Below are 17,762 nucleotides of genomic sequence, written 5' to 3'. Positions count from 1 at the left end.
GGCTCAGCTGACTATTAAACTTTGCATTAACATAAAATGTTTTTATTAAATGGCATAAAAGTACTGTTTGGATTTTTTTTTGACTTGGGAAATGAACTTAAATCCACAAAAGTCAATGAAATCAAATGCTAACTGTACATCCAAACCATCAATTATTTTTTTAGAAATGAATTTACAAGTCTAGATTGCACAAAACAGTGTATAGTCTTTCACTCGTGCTGGTGAGATCAAGGTTAAATCAAGTTGTTAACATGTATTTAATCTTGGACATACTTTCTGTAAGTTGTGTGATATCTGTGAAGTTGTCAGCTCTCATATTATGTCTTAATTTTTGCTTTCTTGGGGGGAAAAATAGGCTTTGTGTCTTCATATTCATATTGATGAAGTGCACTAACATTTCTGTGTGGGTTGTTTTATTTGATATTTTTCTGAATTCTGTCACTTGGTGTCAGTGTTGTCTAACACTTCACTTGCTTGGAGGCAGATCAATTCCAGTTGTTTATATCAGGTAATTGATTTGATAGTTTAAAAAATGAGGAAAGGGCTCAGGGACAGATTGTATCTGAACATATGAATATTTGGTTCTTGAATTGGGGAGATCAAGGAGCACTTTGCTTGGGTGAGTTTTGGAATGGTGGGAGCTGTTATTCTGGGAGAAATATAGCATATATCTTTGTGCCCTTGGACATGGGGCTGCTGGCATGCAAAAGAGTGTTTCAACTGGCAACTAATGCTAGTTTTATCCTGTAATGTGGGTTTGTTATTTGATCTCATAATTATGTCAAGCATAATAAATGTCACATCTGCAAGGGTTTGGAGTGTGTTTCTGAGCCAGGGAAGTGTAAATTCTGTAATTGCTTCTCAGGCTATCACCACACTTTTATTGGGATTAGCTTTCTCTAGTCTGAATTCTCATTCTTATGTTGCAAAATTCATCATTTTAGGTTATATATATCTGGTTCTCTAGCAGACTCTGAACATGTTTCAGTAACATACTTCACCTTCAGCAGGGCGTCTTTTCTCCTGATTTCAGATCTTCACTATTTTTCTTTCCTATCTGTAGTACTTTGAAGCCATTTAGAGAATCTCAACGTTCTTGTTTAATATCAGGTTTTCATACATCTCCTTATGCTATTTCTGACGTCTTTCTGCTCTGTTTCTGTGTTGGCAGAAGCTTTTGCACTTGTATGTACTAGAGGTGTATTAGCTATAAAATTATCTCCTGCTTTCAGTCACAGAAGATAAGCTTTTTACTAGGCCGTGCATCTTTACAAAATGAAGTACAATGCTATTAAGAAAACAAACTAGGCCAAGGCTGAAATCAGGAAAAGTCTAGAGATGTTCTCTGTATCTCAGTCTGAATTGCATACCTGATCAGTAGCTCTATGGTTTGGCAACTTTTTTGAATAGTAACTGGTTTTGATACTGAGATTTTCATCTCAGTAGAACTTTCTGGAGATTGAGCAGATAGGAATTTGAAAAGCTGCTTCTGTTAGCTATAGAAGACACTTTAAATTGCCTCCTGCTTTGGAAAGAAAGCGATCTCTTTTGAAAAGGTTAAGATTTGCTTTGATTATGTATGGAAAAAGCACAGATCTAGATTGGGACTGAAGCTGTTCTGAGTTTGTGACTTTCATTACTGTGTTCATGGAGTGTACCTTTAAATGATAACCTATGTGCTCTCTTGTTAGATTAAGGGTTATTCATAGCCCTACTGGCAAACTGTTGAGTCACTGTAATCTGTTTGGAGATGAACAGTAGTTGTATACAATACCAGTATGAATCCATTTGTCAAAAAAATATCTATTTGTTTCACTTTATCCAAAAAAGAAAGATGGAAGCAGACAACTATTTCATTCAAAAGCAATGTAATTCTGCAGTGTTGGAAGTTTTCGGATCAGGTGGGAAATGACAACTTTTTTTTAAAAGGATGTTTAAAATGACCCATTTTGCCTCTGATTTTTAAGTATGGACCAAACTTCTATGAGTGGTAGAAGTATAAAAGATACAAATTTGTTTGGAATGATGGCTTATGTTAAATAATATTTAGCTGGCAAATCTCAGAATGGAGTAGAAGCTCTTGAATTTTCAGGTAGCCAACAGATTGCTGACATAAACCTGTTTTCAAAATTGTCAACAGTTCTGTTCTGGCTTTCTTCATACAAAAGCCTCAAGTTTGTTAGCATGTGTTGGTAAATACTCTGAGTTTTCAGATTCTAATTTAGTCTGAGTGGATGTATGAGTTAGAATGGTAGTGGTCAGGGTGGCTAACTTCTTTGGTAATTACAGAGGAGGAAAATTGAGGCTTCTTGGAGTCATTCATGTTTCAAGGCTGAGCTGTGTGCATGACACCTAGTGGTGTGCTCAGAAAGCCTGCAGGATGCTCTCTGATTCTTTTGTGACTCAAACACATGAAGTATTGTTACATGTGTATGCTGGATCTAGATGCTGTTGCTGTGGTGAACTCCCACCATATTCAAGTCTGCTCTACTATGCTGCTGCATGTCAGCTTTCCGTTTTACTGTCAGTGGAAGACACATCTCCATCTCTACAGGCTTGCCATATGTTTCCAACAGATGCCTTATCAGCCAAGTCACTTGGAAACATGCTTAACTCGGGTCAGGTGAAGATAAAACGCAAATAAAACATTTATACTCAACAGCCGAACATAGGCAGACCTCTTGCAAATGTTGATAAATGATGCAGGTGAAGAAATGCACCAAGCTGTTTGCTGGTTACTGCAGACCCACTCTTAGCCCTGGCATGGGCTTTTGGTTTACATGCCTTTTATTCTCCCCATTCTGGCATTTGTGTGACCCTACATAAATGAAGGGATACTTCAGCACAAATGAGGAGATACTTCAGCATGCTAAACTGCTTTTTTGTGATCTCATTATTTTGTTACTCACTTGCTTAAATTGACATTCTTTCTCTCTCAGCCCCATCCAGAAGGACATCCCTTTGTCCATCTAACTTCTTGTAGACTTCACTGACAAGACACTTGCTGGCAATTTAGTCTTTCCACACACTTCTAAGGTTGGGTTGTATCTGCCGAAGAGATCCATTTCATTAGAGAATAACAGTTTATAGCAAGTCTCCCATTTTGAAGTCTTCCAGGAGATCTGTGTCTCAGATTTTTTTTTTCATGTCCAGTTTAGTAATTCTTTTGAATTACAATAGACTTCTCAGTTTCTTGATATTGACTATTGTCTGAAGTTTGACTGAAAGAATAACTGCATAACACAATGAGTAGCAGAATTTTTCTCTTGTCCTGTGACATACGGAATGTTTCCAGTAAGAGTTAAGTAAACTTTACAATGAGCATTGTTTTGTATCAATCCATGCATTAACATGTCTGTCATATGAATAATTACATGGGAAATTGGAGAAAATGGTAAAGCACTTTGGGTAAGAGGGGACTTTAAGGCATAGATCCCAGCACTTTTTTTTCCTTTGGGGTACTGTAGTAGAGCTGTAAATGACACTTTGCAAACACTTTGCAGCAGGCCTGTTTTATACTGTCCTGTTTGCTTCCCGTTAATACATCATTTTGTCCAATGTCTCTGTTACAATCAGTAACAATAGATCTCTGCAACCCAGGTGGTCTGTGGAGACTTTTGAGAGTTACATTAGGAAGACAACAGTATTACTGTTGCTGTCTAATTCACTTTGAGATGGTGGAAAAACTACTAAAAAATGTCTTATTTTGATGGCATGGGTAGATTTGCGCAGGTAAGTTCTATGCAGAATGTATTGAGATTGTGTTGTTTTTTCAAAGTGTCTGTAGCTGTAATTGTTTCATTCCTGAATAGTTTCCTGTTCAGGAGAGACAACGTATTCTACCTTTTAGAAAAGTCTAAAGAATAATACAATTTAGAGGGTTCTATAACAATTTCCATGTTTTAACACTTCAAGTTAACAAAAATTCTTTCCTGTGTTCTACCACCTCTGGTAGAAAAGTAATGAGAAGAAGACATAAGCAATCTTGTTTTTCTTATTTGTTTAGACTTCCTTTTCAGAAATAACGTTCCTCCTAAAATCCTTTGTGGTAATTTCCATTAATTATACTTTCTGTTGCTAAGGAAGAATTTATTTGCAGTGAGCTTTGCATGGACTATTGCAAATTTAACAAATGTGCGGCCATGAACACCACTCAACTTTATGCTTTGCGAATTAGTATGAACTTCATGAATTATATCTTGCACTTTCAGCATAGATGATAACCTATTGGAGAAAAAGAATAAAATACGAATTTTGTGTGTTGAGGAATGATTAAGAGTGGACTTAGCAACCAGGTAACAAATAGACTTAATAGGCGAGTCTTAGTTGCTGTGTTTATTCTGTTGGTCTTTTCCTGTTTCCATGTAAGCAGACGAATTTAAGGAAACATGGAAGCATTTTACAGTAGAAGGACACCGAAAGCGATATTAAATCAAAAAATCTCTGGTCATAGACAGAGAAGTGTAGTACTTGTGAATTCTTGTGGACTGCTGCCAGATATAAGGGAATGGAATGGTATCATCAGTGAATCCAAGAGATACGGAAGAGTAAACAGGAAAGTATAAATGAAGAGAGGACAAAAAATACAGTGTCAAACTTGATCACAATTGCTATTCACGATTGTTTTCCTTTCTAATTATCCTGGCCAAGGAATGTGATTTGATCTTTAACAGATTTTTTTTTTTAAGTGTTTGTGAAGATGCATGAAAATCAATGGGATTACTTGTTGAAGATGTTTGAATGCATGTTCTTCCCTGTCTTGCAAAGCTCCTGTTAGGATGGAGGATGTTAGAGGGCGAAAAGAAGCAGTGGTGTAGTGGGTTTATGTGGCAAGGTTTTGGTAACGGGGGCCATAGGGGTGGCTTCTGTGAGAAGGATCTAGAAGCTGCCCCATGTTTGGTAAGGGCCCCACCGCTGACCAGAGCTGAGACAATAAGTGATGTTGTTTTGCGCCTCTGTGAGAGCATATTTAAGACAGGAAAAAAAACACCGCTGTGCCACACAGCAGCTGGGAGAGTGAGAGGAGTGAGGAACAGCCTTGCAGGCGCCAAGGTCAGTGAAGGAGGGGGAGATGTGCTCCAGGCGCCGGAGCAGAAGTCCCCTGCGACCTGTGGTGAGGACCATGGTGAAGCAAGTTGTCCCCCTGCAGCCCATGGAGTACCATGGTGGAGCAGGGTTCCACCCTGCAGCCCACGGAGGAGACCACGGTGGAGCAGGTGGACCTGCACCAACGGAGACTGCGGCCTGTGGAAGACCCCTGCCGGAGCAGATTCCAGGCCAGACCTGTAGCCCATGGAGAGGAGACCACGCAGGAGCAGGTGATCTGGCAGGAGCTGCTGCCCGTGGGGGATCCAGGTTGGAGCAGTTCGCTCCTGAGGGATGGACCCCGTGGTACGGACCCGTATCTGGAGCAGTTCTTGAAGAGCTGCTGCCTGTGGGCAGCCCACGCCGGATCAGTTCGGCAAGGACTGCATCCCGTGGGAGGGACCCCACAGCACAGGGGATGATAGTGACCGAGAAGGAGTGGCAGAGAAGTGCCATAGACTGACCATAACCCCCATTCCCCTGTTCCCCTGTGCCGCTTGGGTGGGGGAGGAGGTGGAAGAGGGTGGATGGGGGGGAAGGTGCTTTTGGTTTCTTTCCTTTGTTTCTCGCTTCTCTAGCTTGTTAGTAATAGGCAATAAATCTTACTATCTCCCTATGCTGAGTCTGTTTTGCCCGTCACAATAATTACTGCATGATCTCCTCATCCTTATCTCAACCCTTGAGCCCTTTCCATCGTATTTTCTCCCCGTTCCTCTTTGAGGAGGGGGAGTGACAGAGTGGTTGTGGTGGAGCTTGGCCGCCCACCCGAGTAAAACCACCACAAGTGGTAATATGGGGACGATAATGGATGAGAGGGGAGAAAGGAATTGTCTTCATTCTTATAGGTGTTATTTTGAGGCAACTCAGTGTGGCTGAAGACAGACACACTGAGTTTTGTATGGATTTTCTTTGTCGATAAGAGCCATTTGCATGGGCATTAGGCAAGTCTAAAGATAACTGTAGATGTCAGCAAAGAACCTGTGATATTAAAACCTAGTGATCAGTGGGGAACACCCAAGCATTTTCTGTCCTCCAGCATTTGTGGTCTTAGGACCTGCTTTTGCTGTGTATAGGAAGATTGTGAATGTTTGTTTACCTCCCCCTCCTTCTGTTTGCTTGAATGCCCTCCTCCACTTCTATAAATCAGTAGAATTATACCGTGTTAGTAGCTTCTACTGTTTTTCTCTATTTTGCTAAACTGTGGCATTCTACCTAGATAGCAAAATACATTCTGTTGGATGTTCTTATTGGAACAATAGACCTTCTACTTGCGAGTGGAATGCTATATAATTTGTCTCAGAACCAGGCAAGGAAGGACAAACCCTTCTATGTTCAAAAGTCGTCAATCAGATGAAGCATAAATTAGGTTTCCTGTGGTTCAAACACATCTCAGGAACCTATCATTAACATATCTTAAAATGGAAAGAGGTAGCAGAGGAGTATTTTAAAGAATGCATCTTGGCGAGCGTGTTCATCTTTTATGTATCTGATTTTGCCTTATAAAAAATACTTTGTCAATGTAGATTTTACAGTATATATCTTACAATTTTGTATCATATTTGTAAAAAATTCCATTGACACAATATATACATATACAATATATACACATGTATACACCGTTTTTCATAGTCAGCACATTTTGGAAAGAATGTTTTTATTGTTTATGTCAAGATACAGCTAACATATCCCAAGGCAATCCTAAAAATTAAGGTAGGCTGAAAATAACGAGGTCAGTTATTTGATAATGGAAGTTCCTCTGGTTATGGCTGTCTAGTCTGTTTGTAGAAACAAAAACATTCTTTCCAGTTCTGGTAAGTCTTATTTTAAAAGAAAAAAAGGATAAGAGAAAGTTCTTACAACAACAAAAAATTAAAGACGTTAGCTATAATTGAAATAGATGTGATTACCAGAGAAACTACATACAAAACACATTTACAAGGAAGATGAGTCTGTTTTGACAGGCATAGTACATTTATCACAACACCTGTCTCTGTCATTCAAATAATATTTTTCTCCTTTTGTTTGCTTTCTCCATTGTATCTGCAGTTCTCGTTTTCAGAAAGCAATGGTGCTGTAAGCATTAATGAGATTGTAGTCTCCTCCTGTCCTGCCTGCCCCCTCTCCCCTGAAATGGGTGTGCTGTAGTATTTTTCAGATGGAATGTTGGAAATGCATCATGAACTCGCCAGGAATCGCTGCCAGTAAATAAGTGGTCAGCCCTACTCCACAGACCTAGTCCTACTGTATTTATGCCAGACAACTTTAAACCTGGAGCTCTGCCAGTAGATGAGGTCCCTGCAGTCAGAAGCTTTCTGCCTTCTCTTTGGAAACTAGATCTTGTTTTACCATATGTCTATATAAGATCTTTAGGGTAAAGATCCTGACCTACTGTATGCATTGCACAATGCCAAGAGCGTCCAGTACTTAAAATAATGCCACTTTTTATAAATGTTGTCATAATACTCTGGACTGTGAATGTCAACAGGCTATGGGCCTGCCAGTTGCCTGGGTTTTCCAAGGCTTGCCCAGGATTTGAAGATTGTTTTTTCATAGTTTTTTTTTTTTTTTCTTTTTAGCAAAAAGAGCAACTGCTGTCTTGACTTTTTTTTTTTTTGGATTCCTTCTCTTTCCCAATTAAAAAGCAGATGCTTATTTTTTTCTTGAGGCATACTTTTCTTCCCCTCCCCCAATGTATTCCATTTCCAATTTTCATTACATTGTAATATTCGTGTTTGGTGTATAAGTAAAGAAGGAGAATATAAAAAAAAAAGGCAAAAATGAACGTAACTGGGTCACAGAGAACTGCAAACAAGGTGCTAAGCTTAGTTGTGGAGTTCAGAGATGGGCATGAAGAGCAGCAGGATGTACTGTGGAATGTGGCTTGCTCACGGACAGCGTACTCTGACCCCCAGGTAATGCACCAGTACTGGTGCATTTTACTTTCATTTGAGTTTATCTTATATGGTGCTATCCCTAAATGTGCATTTATAACCCCTGGTATCTCAGCTTTTATTTGAACAGGTTTTCAGAGCTTGGCTTAGGAATAGGTCCCCATAAGCAGCTGCTGAGATTGGTAGAGCAAAGGGTTGAAGTATTGACATCTGCCTTGCCTGCACTTCAGGTTACATGAGGTATAAAAGCAGAGTTCCTTCCATGTTTCCTGTGGGGCTGGATTGTTGCTGTCTACCAGCCCCTGCTTTTACTGAATCCTCCACGATCATGTGGAACACTGCACCGTGCAGTTGTCCTGGCCTTTTGCCTTTCATCCCTGTTCTCATGCAGCTCAGCAAAATGGGTCAGCACTTTATCCTGAATCCTGTTGTTTCGCTAATGCGCAGATCCAAGTGGATCCATTATAAGTGGGGAACTTCAGTGGTGTTGAAGATGTGCTGTGCACCCTGTAGTATTTTATGTAGCTGGGTATGAGGGAGAAGGGTGAGCTATCAGATGAGATCTATAATGTTTCAATGTTTTTTGAGTCACTTACTAGGCAGAATGTGACTAGCTGCCCCTGGCCTCCCTGCCTGCAATGGGACTTGAGGGTATTTTGTGTGACACAATTCTAGAGATAGAAATGCAGAAGAATCTATCTGTTAGCAGGAGAAAACTAAGTGTTGTAGGCTACAGAACACAAAATTCAGCCATATAAAACAACAGTGATCTCATGGGCTAGATACTTTGTTGACAATTTTGTGTTGAATTCTAGTTAGCTCTCACAAAGTTCTTACAAAAAACACCCAGTAGTATTTCTTGTTTTCAAACTTTCTTTTTAATGTCTTTTACTCCACATAACATTAGTGGGAATAAAATCCAAAATGCTGTTTTTTTGGTTCTTAACAGTCAAAGGGGATGAAGATAAATAGATGAACAAACTTAATTGAAAACCGCTAGAGCACAGGAGATCCAAAGCAGCAAAGCACTGAAGCAATGAACTTCATCAGTTATAAAAGACAACTTAAAAATCTTTAAAATCTGGCAGATCAATTCATAGCTTCCAAGTGATTCCCTGTTACTGGTATGCACTAGATGTACTTACAATAAAAATGGATCTCAAGGCTGACTTAACAAAGACCAGTAATTATTCCCTATAAGACTTCTGTATTATAAATACAGTTTCTGTAGGTAACATATAAGTATGTTACCATTTTTTTCCTCTGATTTTCACCTCTTAAAAGTAATGTCCAGGTACTATTTGCCAGCACAGTTTCAACGAATACAACTTTGAGCTCAGGCACAGAGAGGTTGCTGACTGTACTTTTTTTCCTTCTCTTTTTTTCCTTCTTTACCAGTCTGTTGCTGGGAAAGCTGCTTAGCCTTGCCAGTAATATGTCAAAGCAAATCTGTTTTGTGCTGTTGAGCTGCCCATAACATACCCATCCAGGTGAGGGAGGAAAATAGACAAAAGAAGAAAAGATACCAAGCAGCATGAGTTTTAATGCTGCCACTGTGAGAACCACCTATTACACATTACTCTCTCCACTCAGTAAATCACTGGTAGTGAAGGCTGTAAGAAAATGAAATATATCAAGGTTCCATCTTATTTCTTGTATGAATCTGGTTGTGCTAAAATGAATGTTCTCACTGTTGAATGAGAAAAACAATCCGAAAACTAGATGTCTGTGAAAATAAAATAGAAATACATTACATTATGGAATGTACAACCTGTACAACCAAAAAATCTACTGTCTTCTGAGAATTAATGCATGCCACACAACTCCCCGGTGATCTAACAAATCTATAAATAAGCCAACACTTTTTCTACTGATGAACTGAAAAAACATATTTTTATTGTATACTTATATTAACGATTTTAGAGTTGGTCAGGTATTCCATGTTGGAATAATCTGATAGAAGAAAAATGTTCCTTAATTTAAGTAGTTACTTTTTTTGTGGAATTGGTTTTCAAGGGCATCGGACTGATTAAATTCAAGTTAAGACATGAATACTTTGTTTTAGACCATGGCTTTCAGCTGAATTCAGTACAGCTAAATATGTAACATGAGGCAGAGTAAGGGAACAGAGTATTCAGAACATCAGAAAGTCAGAAGCAGAGGGCAATTAAGCATTTGCTAAGACTCTTTGATCATGCAAGGTGGATTTGTATCACTTGTCTTTTCTTGCTGATGTCAACTAGTCTTTGAAGAAAGTAATGGGCTCTGATAGCTTCTTAACTTCAGAAGAACATTCTGTTTTTAGTAGTACTCTTGGAAAAATATTCATGACACATGCTGTTCCTTAGACTGAAATCTACCTCGTTACTACAGAAGGCAAAAATGTGGTCCTTTGGTGTTTGTGCAGATATATCGTTTTAAGGCAGCTAGTAGAATACTAGCTATAAAAAAAGTGCTCCTTAAAATAGTCAGTACATTTGTTCAGTGTTCTAAATGCAACTAAGTGCATTTGTTTGTGAGGAGCTGTATTATACCTTGATTTAGCATGCAGATGTCATTAACTAATTTTGCTTTAATGAGATGAAGTGTATGTAATATCTTCTAGTTGTCATCTTCTCTGGAAGTGCTGCAAATACTTACTCTCATGCAGGAAGAGTATTTGATGAGGCTTCTCTAACTTTATAATTATGGGGGAGAAAGTAAATATTAATCATATAAATTGCTGATGAGGGATGAGTGTTGTTTTACGAAGAGATGAACACAAAATAAAAACAGTTTTTGTTTTTCCACATCATGGAGCATGCAGTGATTAACACCCTGAGTAGGGCAACAATCCACGTATAAGTTGGAAGAGACAGGAAACACAGTCTTCAGTTAGGCGACTAGACCAGCTGAAGGGAGAAAATTCACATCCAGAAGTATATTGCCAGTGAGAACATAATGCATTTTGGATGAAAATTTTAGTTACTGTCAGATAACTGGCTTCAGCTTTGCTGCTTAACAAGTTTCTGACATACGTTTGCACCCATGCCGCTATTAGTGTGTTAGCTTTTCCTGTGCTGGCCTGTGGTAGTGCCATTCTGCAAGAGCAATTGTAGGTTATTTGTCTCAGAATGCTTCAGTAATAGAATCAGTGCATTTCTGGTTTGGCTTTTATGGGATAAAGCAATTATTTCTGTGCAGGCCTCTGATGCTCTCAGAATATGAATGGTGCATAGGAGATCACTGTGATAAAGTAGCATGTATGCTTGTTATGGCTTCTTCTACATATGGGTGTTATGGAACCCTTGTTTAGGAGAATACAGGAGAGAAAAAGCTATCTTTTTGTACACAACTTGCATGTTGTGTTTACTTCCAAGGTTTTGGTTTGGCTTTCTCTGTTGCTGTTCCTCTGGAGGTAGAATGGTTAAAAACATTACTGGGTTTGCTTGCCTACTCTGTGATCCACAGAGGTCTGTGTTGGTGTAGACTTCATAGCTACTTGCAGCGACACTTTAATTTATTGAACGGAATATTCTGACTACCCTTGATGTAGTGTAGAAAGTAATATTAATTTGGAAAAAAAGCAAGAACGATATATAAATGTGAGTGATTTGTAACTGGGGGTGCGTGTTAAATGTGTGTGTGTGGGTGGTTTGGGGAAAAAGAGTACATGCTTGTATGTTTCAGACTGCATTGTTCTATCAGCGGAGACAGCAAAAGACTAGTACATTTGTGAGTGTAAAGTATTGAAAATATTGTGAGGGAGGTGGGTGTATCCCAAGTGTTAAGATTAACCTTTTACTTGAGTCATTTATGTGCTTGTAAGGAAGTGATAATGTCTTAATTTTTGAGATTTATGAGCACCTTCAAAGTTGTTCTGGTGCTACTTCTTGACACTGAATTTAATTGTCAGATGTTAAACCATTTGTGGCTATTTTTTCAGATTTACCTCAAAATTCGTTGAGACTTAAACATGCATGTGTCCTGGAACTGGATGACTGAGTATTTTCAAAAGTAATCTCCATACTCAGATAAGCTATATTTGATTTCCTCACTCTGTAATTTGTGCATATGCATTTCTCTTTGTATTTGGCAATCATATGAAATAAGTATCATTTTTTTCTGAATGTAGAGAAGGTAGTAGCTATCCCTATCAAGGATTAACTCTTGTTACCTTTTTGTATGTTGCAGAGTTATGTGCAAACCCTGTGAGGCTTGAAGCAGTAAGTTTACTAACTGATGGTCCTTATTTCCCTATCAATTAACCCAGCAAGATGTCTACAAGATAGCAGATTCCACAGCATTCCTTGGCTGTTCTTGCATTTCATTGAAAGTTCTTTTTTTTTTAATGTCTAAGCTGAATCCTCCTTCATACATGTGAGTTCACTGCACCTTGTACTTTCTACCATAGATGTAATGGAGAGTTTATTCCTTTTCTCTTTGCAGTATTATCAACATGCCTTCTCTCAGAATTCTTTGCTTTAAAACAACTGTGCTCAAAATTGTTCAATCTTCCCTCTTAGATCATGTTTTTGAGACCTTCTGTTATTCCCTGATGCTTAAATAGTTCTGCTCTTTATTAAAGGATGAAGTTTTTCTGATAAGTAGAATGGAAGGATTTCTACTGGTGTCTTCTGTTTAAAACATGTGATCTGACTTGTATGTGCAGTCATCTTTATGATCCTAGAACAACTTTCTATGAAGTTTTGCCTAATTTTGCCTAATTTTGTTTCTAATCATACATTGTGCAGCTGATTGTTCCTGCCTTCATGTAGGGCTGTGTACTCATCCTTACTGAACTGTATCATATCTGAGAGCATCACGTTTATCATTCTTTTGACGTTGAATCCTGTCCTCCAATGTGCTGAGGCCTTTGTCTTCCCACCAGCGAATCCCTTTCTGTTTTCTTCTGCAATTATACTGAGGCAGCCAAAACAGACCCCAGCAGAAATTCATTTGATGCATTCTTCTCTAGCAGCAGTGAATTGCTGGTAACTGCTCTTAAGAAATCTTGATTGTATAGTAATTTCATCTAGTACTTTCTGTACTATTTACCAGAAAGGCACATGAGTGTCAAAAATCTAGTCATATTATGAGACCCTACTAATCCTTTGCCTACAAAGAAATGAGGAAGAAGGAAATCATATGGATTTGGCAAGCCTTGCTCATCCAGAGCAAACCTGTGGTGGCTAGTACTCATTCCTATGTTTATTTCTAGATGATTAAATAGTGTACTGCATTATCTGTTTTATTTTATTTTTTTTCCTGAAAAAGTGACCATTCTAAATCCTTGATTTTTCTCTTTGAAGAAGGACTAGTCAAATTTGCTCCTTTTGTTTTCCATTATCAAGCAGGTCTTCATGCTCTCTCACAGGGGAACACTGGGAGTGGGGAGCATTGTTAGTTTTGTCATGAACCATTCAGTTCTCTACTATACTATGATGAAATTCATTCAACCCAACTAAGTATAATGAAACCTGCTTACTGGAACACATTGTTGTTTATTTTTTAGGTTTTCATCCTGCTTTTCCAAGAGTAATAAATGCCATCGTTAATCCAAAGTGACTTTCAGACACAGTTTTTCTATGTCGGCCAAAATAAAATTTGAGTTTCCCTCTCATTGCTTTCTCTACTTTCTTTATCAAATATTTATGTATTTCAAGAACTTGCTGAACATTTTCCACAGTACTATATTCCCTTCTCCACTGGATAGTTCGAAGCATACATGGTAAGTCCTGTACTTTGGATGCCTCTACACAGAGTAAATATTTCCCTTATGTTCTAGGCATGGAGTCATGTTGAGAGATTCCTCTCCCAGCCAGTTCCGTCTTGCAGAACTCCTATATGCAGCAGCTTGTTTGCAGATCTGGCTGGGACACAGGACTGCTGGCTTTTAATGTCCTCATTCATGCACCTGTCAAGATTACAATATTGCATAAACCTTGTGGAAAAACCTCTGCAACACCATGTTTTGTACAATGTTAAGCTTGACAAAGTTTTTATTAAAAAAAAAGACTTCACTAACGGTGCATGAGAAGCAATACTTATATTTGGACTAGGTCTAGGTACTGAATTAAATATCTCTGAGAACAATTAAAAATTGGCCTGAAATCTGAAGTGTTAAAAGGATGCTGTTTCCAAAGACTTGATGACTTTTTTTTTTTTTTACCTGTCTTGTGGATCTACAGCTCAATACATTTTTATTGGTTGAAATCATCACCTAGTAATGTGATGCATAATTCTTAGCTGTAATAGAAAGAGAAAACATGCCCTAATTTTCTGGGAAGTAGTATTTCTCAAATCTTCTACAAAAGAAGCAAGAATTATAGAGAATGCCTCATTTGTTGAATGCTGTCAAAGGTGATATACGAGCTATTTCTGCTTAACTTTTTTTTTAAAATAAACCAGTCTGGAGCAGTAGGGTGGGTGGTGGTGAGAGAATAAGGTTTTACTTACTGAAAAGTGTAGGAAGAAAAAGAGTAAATGCTCATATAGATCCTTTCAGCATTTTCAGACTTGCTTTCCTGTAGTTTTCTTGTTTGACCTTGAGTAAGCCACTTAGCACCATCCATACTAGAGGACATTCTTAAGTGCCTACACCCAAGAGTTAAAAATCAGTAGGTGTGTAATGACTTGCTGGTAACATTCTCTGGATATTTGTCAGACTGTCTGCTTTGTAAGGAGCAATTGGGTCGTCTTGCTGTATTTTTCTAAGACTGAGCTTGTGTTGCAGTTACTGTGAACACTACTTGCTCATACTTCAGTAGACTTCAGTAGTTTAGTAGACAGAACATTCATGTAGGACATAGAAAACATGGATTTAGTGCACTCAAACCTGACAGAATTAATGTGGAATTAATGTAGATTTTCTTTTCCTTGTGTGAATACCCCGGACTGCCTGGGTGCAGGTCATGAGGCAGAGGTGATTTGTGTGTCTCCTATGAAGCTCATGTCTCTGTAAGATTATATAATGGGTAAGCTTCATGGCTTACCCCTAGCGAAGAACCTTGTTTTCAGTGAAGGGCTCATGAACCCTGTTTATGGAGTTTCTAACACTTGACTTGCAGGTGCCAATACACCCTTTTGGCTCCCATCTGTTGGAGAATATTGCTAAGCTATGCAAAGCAGAAACAGTACCCTAAGAATGGAAATAAATGATGTGTGTGCTAAAAATTACTTGGTAGTCTTGTCTTGAACCCAAGACAATATTTTGACTTAGTTTGTGAAATTACTGGGTTGGGCCCTTATTCCTTTTCTTGTATTGTCACCCAAATGCACATGCACCCCCCTCCCTAACTCCCCTTTCCCCAGCAAATATTCTGCATAAAATTGCATCCTGTACTTTGCATGATGTCACCCATGTGCAGTTTCCCTGTAAAGCTCACTGTAGTCATTCATCACTTATATTTCTTAGGCAGTCACTGCATCAATTTTAGTTCAATCTGTCTCCTTCCTCTAAGCCCTTCTGTCATCTGTCATCCACATCTCAATTCTGCTTGTTCATTCTAAATGTATTTAGTCGTTTGTTTTGCTCATAGAAAGATATGTATTGCATTAGACCTAAACAAGCAATTCTACCCGTACATACACCGTTTCCCTTTACTTTTTCTGTCCACACACAAACGATACAGTACTGTTGGGTGTTTATGTTTATATATGGGGTCTAAAGGATCACAGTTAAGTGTTGGGGGGTGGATGGGCAGTTGCAGGTCACAGTGATTTTGTGCATGGAGGAAGAGGGCAAAGCATGAGTTGTGACAGAAGTCACTGCCCCAACCTACTCTTGACCTTCTTATTGTGAATTTGTTTTTCCTATACCTTCAGAGCTTCAGATCCTTGTCCCAGCATAGCCAAAATGGATCCGGTTGTCTGTGATGTATGGGCCTGTCCTCACTGACTCTTTCTTTCATCAAAGATTTGGGACAACATAATGAGACCTTCCCCTTACTTGGTGGGACGCACAAGGCTCTGGTGTTTTCCTCTGTCACCTATCTTTTTGTTAAAACATGAGGCTGTATTGTAAGATCTTCATGGTTTAAGAGTGCTAAAGCTAGTTCCTTTTCAAAAAGCTAGTTCCTTTCCAATGTAGACCTTATTACTCAGTTGATCTACCCTGAAGTCTGCCTTCATTGTTATTGAGGGAGTTATTGAAGGAAATAGTTGAAGGAATTGAAGGCTTTATATATGGCCATTATGGACTAAAACCCTCTTTGTAGGTAAAATCTACATTCTCAAGTTACAGTTCCCTTGGCTTTTCTTTACCAGATCAGTAGACAGCAAACAGCTAATCTTCCAGCAGCAGTACGGTAAACAAGATGTCTTGGCTCAAAAACAAAATGTGTTCCTTTGGCTGGGAAAAACTGATATCACCAAATCAGTTATCTTTTTGATGTTGTTTTATTTAAAGTATCTTGGAGGCTAACCAGCATATTTGTTAGAGTAATATGTCCAGTTCATGGCAAGTACTCTGTTCTGGGCATTTCCTAAAGCACCCAGGACTTCATATTGAGGAGCAATTGGAGAAAGAAGGCATCCTTCAGAACTTTTTCCAACAGATTTTGAACTCGTATAACAGTGCTTTTATAACTAATGAGAATAAATTCTGCTGGCAGTAGAACAGTGAATGCTTTCTTATTTAATTTAAATTTAGGTTTATTTCCTTGACTAAGATTTTTTTTTCTGCATAAATTTAAAGATGTATCTGATTTGTACATTGTAAGAGCAAGAGATAAGATGTAATAATCTGTGTTACTTCAGTCAAGCTTTACATATGTAACAATGAGATGAATTTTTAGCTGTGATTTGGGAGGCCATCACCGGGAGAAGGATGAGCATCTTCTTTGGTTTGTAGGAGGGAAGTTCAAACCATACTGCAAGGAGAATTTTATGTAGTTTAGCTAGTCCCTACAGGGTTGCAAAAAAAAATAAAAATGCGAAGTGTTATATTTTATAATTTTACAAAGTTACAATAGCTACATTCAAGAAATTCAGCATTGGATTAACTAAACTATAGAAGAGATTAACAAACCACATTGTCACAGAGTACAGTTAAATATCCTCCAAGGAAAGGAGAACTGGAAGCTGAGAACTCCTAATGATGATTCCCCTTTTCATTTTTGGGATGTGATGTCTCTGAGCAGTCTCTGCAAATTGTATCTCTAAAGTGTGGAGTTAGTGTACCAAAGAGAACTATTTAATTTGCACTTGGAACGTGGCCCAGAAGTAGAAAAGGGGGCATAGAAGAATTGCTGTTATGGATCCAAAAGGTCTGATTAGCATGCTGCTGGTGACCTGTGTGATCTTGAGATGATCTAGGAATGTGCAGTGAGCTTAGAATATATATATATATATATAAAGTTACAATTCAGAGATACTACCAGCAAAGTATTTCAGATCAATACTATGGTATAATCAATACTAAATCTCACTTGGAAAAGTCCAATTCAGAAAAGGCTTGAGAATAAAGCAGCTATTGCAAGTGCTGCTTGAATGGAAGCTAAAAGCTTGGAGAAATCAGATGTATGAGGCATATTAATGATCCAGTTTTAGTGTATGATTCCTGATTAGGGTCTGAAAACCTTAAAAAAGCTAGATGACACGGAGTGTTATTGCTATCTTCCAGATCTTTCTGTATGCTGCTGTGAAAGAGAAAACATTTCTATTTACACATCAGGCATTTCACTATCAGATCCCATCCTCAGCATATCCTCTTTATGTGCATTTTAGTGATATTAAAGCTTAATGGAATGGCTTAAATTAACTTCTGCAGTCATTATAGATAAAAATGCTTGTCATTGCTGCGTT

General features: G+C 38.4%; 1 protein-coding gene across 32 annotated transcripts in view; it reads left to right on the top strand.

The window, feature by feature from the left end:
• Window positions 1-17,762, top strand: part of CTNNA3 (catenin alpha 3) — a 495,101-nt gene that overhangs the window by 44,809 nt on the left and 432,530 nt on the right. The window lies entirely within an intron of this gene.

Source organism: Anser anser, assembly GCF_964211835.1.
Source record: "Anser anser genome assembly, chromosome: 7".
Lineage (NCBI taxonomy): Eukaryota > Metazoa > Chordata > Aves > Anseriformes > Anatidae > Anser > Anser anser.
The sequence above is the reverse complement of the archived record's forward strand: the minus strand, read 5'-3'. Positions and strand labels throughout refer to the sequence as shown.